We start from the raw sequence: 14,745 nt of genomic DNA on the forward strand, positions 1-14,745 counted from the left end.
GTCACAATCACCATCTTGAAGCTCACCAACCCCAACAGCTACTTGTTGGTGAGCAACCAGTTTGACACGGAGAAGTTGACCATCAGGGCCCTCCTCATGGAGGTAAGGCACTCTGGGGCTGCAGTCCCTGGGGGGGGGGGGGGGGTAGGGGGTAGTCCTGGAAAAGGGGGACCCTTGGAACATCCATTCCCGAGGTGTTGTGCCATTCTTCCCTCACACAGGCCTGCTGCTGGCGGGGGGCGGCTTCATGGGGTAGATTAAGCCATAGGTGGGAACTACACACCGATCTGTGCACCTGAGCATTTAGCAGCCCAGTATATTAATAGGAAGAGCTACTGCAGGCTATGGTGCTGCAGGCCCTGGTCGACTACCATGGAAAGTTCATGGACATTTTTGTCAGGTGGTTGGGCAGGGCAGATGATGCCTGCATCTTTTGGATCTCTAGCCTGTTTGGGAAGCTGGAGGTGGGCACATTCTTCCTCCGCTGTGAATTTGCTCTAGGGAATGTGCTGATGCCACTGTGCATCATGGGCGACATGGCCTATCCCCTCATGAGATGGCTCATGAAGCCTTATACTGGACACCTGGACCCAAGCAGGGACCAATTTAATGCCCTCTTAAACTGGGCCAGGATCCAGGTTGAGTGCGTCTTCAGCCACCTCAAGGCTCGTTTCAGGTGTTTGCTGATCCGCCTCCATGTGGGGGAGCACAACATCCCCGAGGTGGTTGCGGCATGTTGTTTCCTCCACAACATTGTGGAGAGGAAATGGGAGGCCTTCTTCCCGGGGTGGAGGGCAGACACCATCCGCAAGGAACAACCCTTTGAGCAGCCACAGAGAGCTGCCATCCCACAGGCCCATCAGGCTGGGGTGTGCATCCAGGAGACCCTGAAGGAAAGGTTCTCTCAAGGACCCCAGTAACTGTCCCCAGGACCTCCTCAATAGGGGCCTCTGGCTTGCTGCCCTATCCCTTCCCCCCGACAATCTCAATAAAGACACCAGTTTGGTTTTGAACAAAATGAACTCTGTATTGATCTTTCATTAATAAAAGCTGGGAAGGGGAAAGGGAAGGGGAAGGGGAAGGGGGGCCCATAAACTGGAGGAGGAGAGGGCTCAGAGTGGCATGGAGGGCAGATGGATGTGCCACCTCAGGTGCAGGGACCTCGTCGGACTTGGGGTTGGATGGGTCTTGGCACCACAGGAGGTTGGGGGGGGGGGCTGGAGTGGGGTCAGGGATGGCAGGGGTTGGGGCATAGGCATCACATGGGGAGGGGGCATGGGCATTGCTTGGGGAAGGAGCAGAGGCATCACTTGGGGGACAGGCGGAAGGGGAATAGGCATAGTGGGGGGCAGGAGGGTGGTAGGTAGAACCAGTGACAGCAGGTGGGTGTTCCATTATGTCACGCATGGTATCACACTGCTGCATGAGCTGGTCCCACATGCGATTCTGCCACTCTGCATCCTCATGGATCTTCTGCACCAGGGTCCGCTGCATGTCACGCAGGATGCTGACATGGTGCCACATGAGGTATTCCTGGACCCTGGCACACTTTTGGGTACCCTGGGATCTGCTGGCTGGCTCTGGTGGCGTGGCTTGCCTCTCAGTCCCGACTGGTCCGGTGTGGAGAACACAAAGAGGGAGAGGCGGACAGTCATCCATGCAGACTGTTCCTGAGGCCGTAAGCATCAACCAACAGTCCTTGGGCCATAGGAGGGGGGTGTCCCAGGAGCAAGGCCATGTGTGGCCTTCACAGCAGGCCCTGCCTCACAGGGGATCCAAGGTGCCCCGGGGACCATGCTCCCCGCTGGCCCAGGGACAAGCAGGCAAAGGAAGTGTTTGGCCACAGTGGGATCCCCTCATGGGTGGGAAAGGAGCCGGGACCAGACTGGTCCTCCCTGGGGTCTGCACACACACCTGCGGCTTGCAGCGCTATCCGTGGGAGCTGGTGGTGCCTTGCATGTACAGGCATGCCCATGTGCGGCACTCCTCGGTGTGTCTGGGGTTGTGCCTGTGCCCTTGTAACTCTCTCTGCTTCCAGCCATGGCAGGTGCTGGTAGGGCTCCCATCCCCCAGGGCCGAACATGTGGGAACACCCCTCCTACCCCCGCCCCGGGGCCAGACATGTGTGGCATCCCCTAAGTCTGGCAGCAAGATTCCAACCCATGCTCTGGGGCTGCCTGCTGAGTCTGCGTGGTGCACACTAACACTGCACATGGTTTCACGATGTGCAGCCCGAGCAGCCTGAGCAATGCTCGCACCCCACCCCTGGTGCTCCCATTTCCCCTCCCTCCCCCCCGTGTGTGTGACAAACTGAGAGCACTCACCTGAAGATCCATCTCAGGTGTCAGACGAGGCCTGGGAGAGATCCTGGCTGACAGGAACCGGCTCAGGGACAGGGTGATGAGGTCTGTCTCCTCCTCCTCCTCCTGCTAATCCTGGTTCTCTTCCTCCTCCTCTGTGACCTCCATCTGGGCAAACAATGAAGGTCTCAAGGTTGGAGTCCATGACAACGGCTGGGGAAATGGATTCCCCATCCCCCAAGATCTGGTGGAGCTTCTGGTAGCAGGGGCAGGTGTGGGGTCTTGCCCCTGCCCCTGAGCACAAGCTGCGCTCTCTGGCCCTGATGTATCCCTGATGGAACTCTTTCACTTCACTCCAGACCTAAGGTCTGGGGTGGGTGTCCACACTCCACCAGGCACTAGGTCATGCACTCAAAGATGTCTGCGTTGTGGTGCTTGGAGTGGAGATCCTGCAATGTCTCTTCCTTCCCCCACATCTCAAGGAGGGACAGTCTGTGCTCCTGACCAGGAGGGTGCCTGCCTCTTGGCCTCATGGGTGGGTCCAGGGACCCCTGGGGCTGCTCCCTGAGAGGTCCTGGGGAGTTTTGGGGGTCATGTGGCTGTGCCATGGGTAGGAGAGCTGTGCGGTTAGGGTGCTGCTCCAAGGCCGACTTCCTGCCACAAGGCTTGTCCAGGGTGCCTGCAGCTTTAAGAGGGTCCAGGAGACAGGAACTATAGAGTTGTGATTACTTTGGATGGAGTGGCCACCAGGGCACCTGTGTTATTTCCTGGAGGCCTCTTCTTTCAAAAGAAAACCTTCCTCCCCAAGCTCTTTCGAAAAAGGTGTTCTTCCTCATAGAAAAAGGAGTACCGCTGTTGGAAATCCTCCTCTGTTCTTTTGATTTACTTTCAAAAGAATGCGATTGCAGTTTGGATGTAATTCAAGGTTTGTCAGAAAAACAGCTGTTTTTCCAACAAAACTCTGTAGTGTAGACATACCCTATGTGGCCCAGGAACTAAGAAATAGAAAGCATATTAGGGTATGTCTACACTACCCTCCTATTTCGAAATAGGAGGGTAATGTAGGCATACCGCAATTGCAAATGAAGCCCGGGATTTGAATTTCCCGGGCTTCATTTGCATAAGCCGAGCCCCGCCATTTTTAAATCCCGGCTGGTTCGAACCCCGTGCCGCGCGGCTACAGGCGGCACGAATTAGGTAGTTCGAACTAGGATTCCTAGTTCAAACTACCGTTACTCCTCGTGGAATGAGGAGTAACGGTAGTTCGAACTAGGAAGCCTAGTTCGAACTACCTAGTTTGTGCCGCGTGTAGCCGCGCGGCACGGGGTTCGAACCAGCCGGGATTTAAAAATGGCGGCGCCCGGCTTATGCAAATGAAGCCCGGGAAATTCAAATCCCGGGCTTCATTTGCAATTGCGGTATGCCTACATTACCCCGCTAGTTCAAACTAGCGGGGTAGTGTAGACATACCCTTAGATAACTGCTATATTATAGCATTTTGAAAAACAGGTCCTTTCAATCTACCACAGTGAAAATATAGCAAAAATCATCTTTTTGGAGGGTCACAAACAGCTCAAAGAAGAAAATCACATTAATTAATTTAAAAGTAAATCATAATTTTATAAACCACAATAACCTAATCTAAAAAAATACAAATCCAATATGTTCTGTGATCCAATATGTTCCTGTGAATTGTTATAAAAATCATATTTATGCATCAGGGAGCATTAGAGAAATTTTATAAGCAACAGCTGTAAAAAATGTGCACAGAGAAAAGAATTCAAAAACAAAAGCAACGCCCCAGTGAGGGAATAGATGTTCTGGCATATTGTCCTGAGATCCTCCAGAAGAAAATATTGCTTTTATTTGGTGTGGAGCCAGACTTATCATTTCAGGTTTTTTCCAGCATAACCCAATTGAAACTGGATTAAAGAATTACTGAATCATACTCTCTATATGTTAACAGGGTTATTATATATTTCGTTTTAAATATTTTCAGTATATAAATAAGTTTCCAATTTAACTGTACCAAAAAGGAAAAAGGCAAAGTAATTTTTAAAAGAAATATATGGAACTATAATCAGTATTGCCAAACTCAAGTGTCAAAAAGCAAGAATCAGAGTTCACAAAAATCAGGAGATTTGTTTAAAATCTTGTGATAGTAAACAATAATTAATTTGGATTTTTTTTGTCTTCTGATGTTGAAGCCCTTAGATTGCAGTCAAATGGGTTAAGCTTTTCTCTGTAACATGAGAAATAGAAATATATGTTTTTATTAAATAAAAATTGAGATGTTTTAGATAACGACTTCACTCCATGGGCTGGTATTTTAAAATCAAGATTTGGCAACACCAGTGGATGGGGGAAATATTCTTATAAAACTACACTCAGTTCTCCTCTCCTCAGTACTATCATCCATGTTTTAAGAGGCCAAGAGAAAAGTCAATCAGATTTTATTCAAATAATGCTGTTTTCCTTATGTGCAGTTTCCATTTAGTTAATCCATCAAACCAATGGTCCTCTATACAAACACACTTGCTGGAACAATTTATATAGTGTGGACGGTGACAGCCATTGAACCAAACTGTAAAATCTACATATGATGGAAACCACTTCAAACCAGGCATCCCCAGTACCTCTAGATCCAGTACTTATGCTTGTACGATCCATGTGCCAATGCATTGATAATACTACTACATTTTCAGAATGTAACTGTAACTGCCACCAGGGGAATTTGAACCTGGGACTGATGGAGCTTAGTATAGGATCCTCTATCTTCTGAGCTAAAAACCAGCTGGCTCTGAGCTCATGCTGTCTCTTGGTCTTGTCTGTTGCTGTGGTCTAGGTGCCACTGCATGGGACAGTGAACCACACTAGGGCTGTGTCTAGACTGTGTCTAGACTTTTCCGGAAAAACGTGCCAGGTGTCTACACTGGCTGCTTGAATTTCCGGAAAAGCACTGACGATCTCATGTAAGATTGTCAGTGCTTTTCCGGAAATACTATGCTGCTCCCGTTCGGGCAAAAGTCTTTTTCCGAAAGACTTTTGTGCAAAAGGGCCAGTGTAGACAGCACAGTACTGTTTTCCGCCAAAAAAGCCCCAATCACAAAAATGGCTTTTCTGGAAAACTTTTCCATTAAAAGCATTTTCGGAAAATCATGCCAGTGTAGACGTAGCCTGTGTGTGTGGGTTACATAACTACTTACTTTGCAATTAGCTTTGTCCAGCACGCTTGTGAGATTTTCAGGTACCTATTACCCTATCTCCATTTACATACAATTACATGATTTGCCAAAGTCTAGTGAATGTTTCAATAGCAGGGGCCAGAATTATAATTCAGGAATGACTGGATCTCTAAGGCACTCTATCTACTAGACCACATGGCCTGTCACTTACCACAAGCTACTATTATCAGTAAGAAAATGCTTTAGCACCAGGCACTTGTATTTATTGGTATAGTTAAGGGTGGGCTTTTCATGTGCAATCAGGATTCATCCTGTTGTGATCCTACTGAAGTCATTCCTCTGTAAATACCCATGGCTGCTTTCAAATAAAATATATATATATAAAATTCTAACTCTAATATACAATGACACAATGATAAAGTAAAAAACACACCCATTCAAATCCAAGAAATAAACACTTTCCAACTCACCTCACCCTTACATTGAGCTTTGATATAAGATAAGTCTACTAGTAGTGAAGAGAAATTAAGTGCTGGGGAACATAATTACTTGTATGAACTAATACTCTTTTTACACAGGAGTTTTCACTCTATTGTAAAATTTCAGCCATTCTAAGCACCTCATCTCCTCTACCTGCCCCCTCACTAATCCACTTAGAGAACTACAGGCCTGCATTCCAAGGTACAATTCCTTTCCACCTTTTCTTTGCTCAGCTAGAACAAAAAAGAGAGTAATTGCCAATATTATGATGGCATAGGGTGATAAAAGAAATACCGACTCACCTTGTATTTGCATAGGCTTCTCAATGGGGTAAAAACATATTTCTCCAGAGCTTTCCCCAGAGCTGAGAGAGCTCCCAGTACCTGTATGAGGGGACAAGAGGCACTAGCTAACTTCCCTAAAATGAAGAAAGATCGGCTATTCTTCTTACAGTGAAAATCTGTGCATAGTGAATAATTTTTGTTGAAGAAACTGGACTCTGTGGGTATTAGAGTATTCCATAATATGGACGTCTCTGCATTTCACACAGAGTTGGTGTCTATTTTACAAATCACATAAAAAACCAAAGATATGTTAAAGGAATATTAAAGTCACTCCAAAGCTAGGAACTGAGAGAATTAAGACTGCCTGTACAACTCCCTTGTGTGTGTGCATGTGGTAGTCTTTTCCTCCTCCTGTATAATGAAGCCATGCATAGAGATTTCCTCAATCTCTTCCAAATTTTCTCCCCATCCCCATGTTTTCCTGATTGCCCTTCTTATCAAACAGGCCAGCCTTGAACAAGATTATTACTCCAGGTCTTCAAGTGGAGCTCACCCATCAAGAAGGGTCTTTTTTTTGTATCTACCTCCCAATAGACAATCATCCCAAAACATTCTGCTCAGCACCAACCCTCAAGTCTTCAACTGACCTTCATCATGTCACAGCTTTACTCTCCTCCAGGGACCAGAAGGATTCTACTGACAATCACCTGAGCTTTCACTTCTTGAAGTATTTTATGCAGTCAAGGGCTGTCATCCTTGATCAATTGTAGTAGAAATGTAGCGGTATCATTCATCTAAACAAGCAGCACAACCCATAGATTTTTTTCCTCACGTCCGATAGGCTCCACTTCAGCCTCATGTCAACATCTCATATGCCTGCTCCTCACAGACAGCACACTCTTTATGGGTCCTATATGTGCCTAACATTACATACTCCATACACTGTATCAAATGCTCCAATTACTACACTTCTGAGTGAACTCAGTAAAGCACATTACGGGCTCACATCACTTTTTTAAAAGTCTGCACTCCAAGCAGTCAGCAGTTAGTTTACATGATTTAACATAGAAGTTAGACATTTTTGCAGAGCAAAACTGTCCCTCCCTGCCCCAGCCCCACGTTAGCTGTGTGTAGATTTGAAACTGCTTAAATGGCAAGATGCAAAAATATAAGCAGATGCCCTTTATTCAGATATCTGTGTTTAGTGTCCCTCTAACCAGATAAAAAGGATGAATATTAAAGGTTAAGCTTTAGAGTCACTTTTTTTCTTTTTAGATCTCGTGAAATCATTATGAAGTAGAGCAGAGAATGCTTTGGCATTTGGGGCAAGCATAGAAGCCAAAGAAACTTTGGTGAATGTAGAGGCTGACACAAGGGAGGGACTGATTTCTTTTATTTATTTTTAAAGCATTTGAAGACATACAGTAAAATGGAGATGTAGGGTTCATATTTACATGTATACAGGCAGTCCCCGAGTTACGCGGATCCGACTTATGTCGGATCTGCACTTACGAACCGGGCTTTTCTCGCCCCGGAGGATGCGGGCGGCGGGACCGCCCAGATGCACCGAGGTCCCGCCGCCCTCGTCCTTCGGGGCAAGAAAAGCTGCTCCGCGTCTCCCTGGTCTGCTGGGGGGGGGGGGGGGCAGCAGACCAGGGAGACGCGGAGCAAAACCGCGGAGGACCCGGACGGCTGGACCGTGGCGCGTCTCGGTCCCGCCGCCCGCGTCTCCATGGTCTGCTGGGGGGGGGGAGGCGCAGCTAGTGTGCCCCCCCCAGCAGACCAGGCTTTTCTCGGGACTCCTGGGGCAGAGCAGCTGGGGCGCTGATGGTTGGTCCTGCAGCGCTGCTCCTTGGCGCTACTGGACCAACCCAGCAGCACCCCAGCTGCTCTGCCCCAGGCGTCCCCAAGTCAGCCGCTGCTGAAACTGACCAGCGGCTGACTACAGGAAGCCCGAGGCAGAGTTGCTCTGCCCCGGGCTTCCTGGAATCAGCTGCTGATCAGTTTCAGCAGCAGCTGACTGGGGGACACCTGGGGTAGAGCACCTGTGGTGCTGCCGGGTTGGTCCCCGCAGCGCTGAGGTGCGGCGCTGCGGAGACCTACCCAGCAGCGCCCGAGCTGCTCTGTCCCAGGCGTACAGATTCAGCTGCTGTTGAAACTGATCAGCAGCTGATTCCAGGAAGCCCGGGACAGAGAAACTCTGCCTCGGGCTTCCTGTAGTCAGCTGCTGGTCAGTTTCAGCAGTGGCTGAATCTGGATGCCAGTTCTGACTTAAGTACAAATTCGACTTAAGTACAAACCTACAGTCCCTATCTTGTATGTAACCCGGGGACTGCCTGTATTTATATACGTAATTTCATAATAACCTGTCAAGCTATTTCTGGTATATTGGTGTTAGTTTATGCAGAAGGCTATTCTTAAGAATCCATAATTCACATGCACTGGAAAAAAATATAATAATGCTTTGTTGACTGGAACATTTCTTTCTCTAAGTCTCCTATATACTCAAAAATGTGTTGAGAATTTGTTCTGCTTCTTTCTTCATCTCTGAAATATCTTGCTTGTGCAAATACTGACAGGGCTATGGGAACAGTTTATGTTCCATAATGGTGAGATAACAGGGGTGTTGGATCTGCTACTATCTGCTCTTACATAAGTGCCTTTGATGTACATTTAGTCACCCTTCATTTAAATGCTTTTAACACAGAGAACATGGATTTCCTGTACCTCCTGGCCCTCTGTCATGATTAATAACTTGTAGAAGGAAGGAGTTAAAGCTTGGGCCATTTTTCTTTGTCCCTCTGATACCTGGGAATTGGAACAATAATCAAAATCCCTCTGCACAACTTGCATTTTGGGGGTCTGCCTGGCTGGCTTAAGTAGAGCTGGTATGGAAAGTTAATTTTGCATCTGAAAAGGCTAGTGACATTTTCTTATGTAAAAGCTTAGATTTTGGAGTGGAATGCTGCATCTAGGAATTAAATCTGTAGCATATTTAATGATTGTGGAAATATGGGAATGCAGTTGGGTCTACCAGTGGTGCGCCATGCTATGAACTGGTCTGCTACTCTACAGTTAGTGGAGTAATGTGTCTGGGTTATGGATGGTATGTGACAGGCATCAGTATAAGAAAATGTAGTGATATATGAATTTTAATATTTTAAATAATGTTATTATTATTCCTAATAGTTTTATAGTAAATATGTTTTTGGTGTATTTGATAACCTAATAAGATGAAGTGAAAGAATAGAAATTATTGCTCCCCATTTTAGAGATGGCAAACTGAAAGAGAGAGAGAGCCTGCTCAGGGCGACATAGGAAGTGTATGGTACAGCAGACAAATGAACCCAGAATCTTCTTGAGCGCCAGAGCAGCACCTGAACCACAGTCCCATCCATCTTGCCGTGCTCTCACTGAAGATCAATCATTTTGCTCAATTAGAAAGAACCCTTGAAGTTGACGGAGATATCAGTTATAAAAAAGGGACATACACACAGTCTAGAGCTCATCGTGTCTTAGTATACTCGGGAAAACAATGAGTTTGAAAGTTGCTGGCAAACTTGTCGTCATAGATTAACCTCAAGTGCCAATAATGAAGAAACATGTTTCACTGCCATTCTGCATCCTGCTCTGAATCACTCAAGAAGATGTTGGCAGGAAATCTGTATCATCAACCGAGATTTGTACAACTAACAGGATACATGTTTTGTTGTTTATGCATGTTTCAGGAGAGCCTTACATTCTAAATATAGCAAAGAACATCACTCTCTCTCTTGAGACAGCCACATGCATTCTGGTCTAGATTCAGTATATACAAGATCAGAACCTCTTTCACCTCAGGGCGGAGAAGAAAGAATAATGATCTTTACATTATAATATCTAGAATCTTTAAAAGGAAAGGTGGTAAAAGCTCCCTGGTGGTTCAATTCATGGACAACAGCTTCATTTGGATCCTAATGTTCCACCATTCAGGTTTCAGATGGCTTGATTATTTGTATGTCAATCAACACTCAATGACTGTTGCTCACTTGGGGTATGTCTACACTATAAAGTTAATTCGAACTAACAGACGTTAGTTTGAATTAACTTTGATTGGCGCATACACATGCAAATCGCTAGTTCGAATTTAATTCGAACTAGCGGAGCGCTTAATTTGAACTAGGTAAGCCTCATTCTACGAGGACTAATGCCTAGTTCGAATTAAGCAGTTCGAATTAAGGGCTGTGTAGTCACTTAATTCGAACTAGTGGGAGGCTAACCCTTCCCAGCTTTCCCTGGTGGCCACTCTGGGCACCACCAGGGAAACTTGTCTGCGTCCCTCCCAGCCCCAGAGCCCTTAAAGGGCCACGGGCTGGCTACGGTGCCCGTGTCAGGTGCAAGCCTGCCAGCACCCAGCCAGCAGACCCTGCACCTAGCACGGCTCGAGCCGGCCACCCGCTGCCACCCAGCCCTCCGCCTCTTCCCGGGACCAGGCTGGCGGCTCCCAGAAGCCTGCCCTGGTCCACAAGAGGTGGGCGCCCACCTGGTCTAGTGCGGACATTGTGGACCTCATCCACGACCTCCGCACTAGGCACAGGAAAGTGGCCATCTAGGGCAGGAGAGCTGCCAGCCTGGCCACCCAGGAGCAGGTTTGCATGAAAATAAGGGTGGTCCAGTGAGACCCCCGACCCTGAGCCCTGAGCTTACAATGGCCGTACTGGGTCAGACCAAAGGTCCATCTAGCCCAGTAGCCTGTCTGCCAACAGCGGCCAACACTAGGGACCCTGGAGGGGATGGACCAAAACAATGACCAAGCCATTTGTCTCGTGCCATCCCTCTCCAGCCTTCCACAAACAGAGGCCAGGGACACCATTTCTACCCCCTGGCTAATACCACTCCATGGACCCAGACTCCATGAATTTATCTAACTTCTCTTTAAGCTCTGTTCTAGTTCTAGCCTTCACAGCCTCCTGCAGCAAGGAGTTCCACAGGTTGACTATTTACTTTGTGAAGAAGAACTTTCTGTTATTAGTTTGAAGCCTGCTACCCATTCCTTTCCTTTGGTGTCCTCTAGTCCTTCTATTATGGGAACTAATGAAGAACTTTTCTTGATGCACCCTCTCCACGCCACTCATGGTTTTATAGACCTCTGTCATATCCCCCCTCAGTCTCCTCTTTTCTAATCTGAAAAGTCCCAGTCTCTTTAGCCTCTCTTCATATGGGACCTGTTCCAACCCCCTGATCATTTTAGTTGCCCTCCCCTCTCCCACTTCCTTTTCCCAGTCTCCCCGACTTTTGTTCAATAAAGAGAGTTTCTATTTTTGAACACAATTGTCCTTTATTTTGTACATCAGGAAGGGGGGGCTAGGGAGGGGTAAGTGGAAGGAGGTGAGGGAGGAATGGGGTACGAGCCCCCAATGGGGAGGGCTGGGTTGGCTCTGCGGGCTCCTCGGGGTGGAAACTCTCCTGAAGCCCCTTGATTGACCCCCCCTCCGGATGGCAGCCTGCGGCAAGTGCAGCCGGGCTGATGGCCGAGTGCTGTGATGTGCCGAGTGTGGGCACTCAGGGCACTTCAAGCCAGGACTGCTTTGCAAGCGGGGAACCCCTGAGAACTGTCTGTCTGGGGTGGGGGTCGGGTCCCTTTAAGCACAGCCCTCGGCTAGCCTGAGACAGCAGCTCCACGCTCTAAATCCTAATCTGAAGCCCTAATCTGATGCCCTGCACTGCTTCCGGCCATCCTTAACCTTGGTTCAGGGTCCACTCAATGTGGACATGCTAGTTCGAATTAGCAAAACGCTAATTCGAACTAGTTTTTAGGTCTAGATGCATTAGTTCGAATTAGCTTAGTTCGAATTAACTAATTCGAATTAAGTTAGTTCGAATTAGTGCTGTAGTGTAGACATACCCTCGGTTACCTTTCTTAGTCCAGGATGCATGTACACCTCTACTGACTATCTATGCTTGTTTTAAACAGGGAAGGCAAGATAGTGACTAGTCATTTTGGGAGAGAGGGAGAATCAGTAAGAATCCCAAAAGGCAGAGTTTATTCAGGAAACAAAAGGGCTACATAAGACTACAGGCTGAACCTCTCTAGTTCGGAACCCTCAGGTTCATATGCCCAACCATGGGAGGTCAGTGTTGTCTAGCAGCATTACCAACACTTCCACGCCTTACTGTGCTCTTCAAAGACATCAATGGATAAATTAGAGCTAAATAACAGCACAGAACACTGAGAACTAGGACTGGTGGCTGTAAACAAACATTTTGGGACCACAAGAATCTTGGCCACTCCCATAGTACAGGGACATCCAGCTAACTAAAATCACACTGGATCAGCGAGTGTGGGGCTAGAAATGTTCAACCGGTAGCACCACCTTTCTTTCCAAAGGGGAAGATACATAATCCCTTCACCTCAATAGCCAGTGGAGCTGGTTCAGATATTCTGGTTATATTCAGAGGACAATATTCGATAAAAAGTATGTAAGAATGTTCCAGCATTTACATTCTCCCTGCCATTCCACAAATCCTCCAGGGTTTCCCTCGTGGTGATGCATCTCCAGGCTGTTCTCAAGGTGGGGGTGTTATTTAAATGTACAATGTGACCCAAAAATCATTTTTCTTGCTTACTCAAAACAGTCCACATCTTCAGTATAGGATCAAAATTTGCTGTCTTCCTGCTATTTTGGCTTATTTGCAAAGAAACCTACAAATCAAGGGAATGCACAGTTTGAGACCAAATCCTGTGTTCAGGCTTTTGCTGCTACAGGCCATCCTCCAAGATATGTTCCAAAAAACTTGGACTTATAGTGAAATAACTTAAAGAGGGGAATTTTTTTTCCCATGTCTGACTTCTATTTATCCAAAATGGTTTTTTTTTTGCACAACTTAAGAGCAGGGAATTGGAGGACTTATAACACATCAGTTCCTACAAGCATCAATGACTTTAATGCAGAACAGATATATACCGGGGCGACTTATAGCAGGGATGCCCTGTATTAGGATTCTCTCTAAGAAGTATGCAGCTTAGGCATGTCTCATCACAAAGCGACTTTCCCCTGTTATCCAAGGTAGAGATAAGGCCCTCAAAGCAGTAATTAAGCAAGTTGTTTACAGTGGCATGGAAACATTTTAAAGAGTGCTGAAATCCACTTTTCATATTCTGACCTTCCCCTGACGTCTTCTGTTGACACGACAGCCTCCCAGATTCTAGGCCAGAAGCCCAGGGGTGCTGCAGCACACCTCACACTGCTAGTTCCTAGGCCTATATTCATTTAGTATAAAAAATGATCAATTACTGCTAAAAGGGGAATCTGCAGGAGAACAGCAGCTGAATATTACAAGCCCTAAAGAGTGTGCAGGTGGAAATATAAATAGATGGATAATGCTGCTGGACTAGAGCAATGAATATATACAGGGCCATCCCTAGGGGAATGTGAGGCCCAGGGCAACTCCCTTGCCACAGATCCTGCCCTCACCCTGCCTCTGCTCCACCACAACCCACTCCACCTCTTCCCCAAACCTTTCCCTTGCTCTGCCTGTGCCCCACCTCTACTCTATGCCTTTTCCTCCTCCGCTGAGCAATGTGGCCAGAGGATTACAGTGGCTGGTGCCTCCCCTACCCACATCAGTGAGGCTACTTGCAAAGTAAGGTAACTATGCAACATAGAAGTGGATGATCTAGTTCTAGAACCCCCACATGAGTAAAGCACTTGATGAGATGCTTGATCTCCATTTACTTCCGTGGGACTTAAACATGTTTGATTGCTTTATTGAACTGGAGCCTTAATTTTGAGATATTCCTAGGAAATTAGAAAGCACCTAGTTTCTTCTGGAAACACTGACCCATACTTGTGCCTTCTGGTTTGAATGTTTTGATCTCTATCGCCATAAAACTCCTTGGCAACTCAACCTATGGAAACAGAGGTAAAGTTATAAAAATGTCTATAAAGTGAAACCTGAAGACAATGGAAAAAATGTAGTCCAAGTTAATGCACTTTAATGAATTATTCTCCTTGTATAACAATGAAAAAGGCAAAACAGCCTTCAAGCATGCTTGATACAAGACATATAAATAATCTCTAACTTTTTTTATGAAAGAGTGGGATTTCAACCAATTTCTCTCTGCCTTTTTAATCATCCAGACAGCTAAATGCCTAAATAGTTTTCCTCTGTAGTTCGTATAAGCTCATTTTAATAAACTGTATCTCTTATTCTGGGCAACTTCCTTGTGCAAGAGGCCTCTCAACAGGGAATATTGTGAGTTACGCATTTGCTATTGCAGCTTCCCTAGGGGACCATGTAAGGGAATAATGAAATGGGTAAAGGTTTCAAAGCACCTAAATGACATAGGATCCCATTGACTTTAGTAAGCTATGGAGTTCTAAGTACTTAAATCACCTTTGTAAATGGGACTAGGGATCTTAAGTCATGTGGGCAGTTTTTGTAAAAATGCAAAATAAGATTTAGTATATGTTTAATTCCACGTGGGGCAATGTTCTCTAACAACTAGTATTGGCT

General features: G+C 46.6%; 1 long non-coding RNA gene across 3 annotated transcripts in view; it reads right to left on the bottom strand.

The window, feature by feature from the left end:
• Positions 1–1,023: 1,023 nt before the first annotated feature.
• The window catches only part of LOC142820897 (uncharacterized), a 31,852-nt gene continuing 18,130 nt past the window's right edge, over positions 1,024–14,745 (bottom strand). The window contains exons 2-4 of one of the 3 annotated variants that reach the window (XR_012897883.1): positions 6,268–6,348; positions 2,325–2,468; positions 1,028–1,610 (exon numbers count right to left, since the gene is read on the bottom strand). This is a non-coding gene — a long non-coding RNA (uncharacterized LOC142820897). Of the gene's footprint in view, positions 1,611–2,324; positions 2,469–6,267; positions 6,349–14,745 lie in introns of all 3 variants that reach the window. The other 2 variants (XR_012897882.1, XR_012897878.1) reach the window with 2 other exon arrangements.

Source organism: Pelodiscus sinensis, chromosome 1 (assembly GCF_049634645.1).
Source record: "Pelodiscus sinensis isolate JC-2024 chromosome 1, ASM4963464v1, whole genome shotgun sequence".
In the NCBI taxonomy this organism is placed as follows: Eukaryota; Metazoa; Chordata; order Testudines; family Trionychidae; genus Pelodiscus; species Pelodiscus sinensis.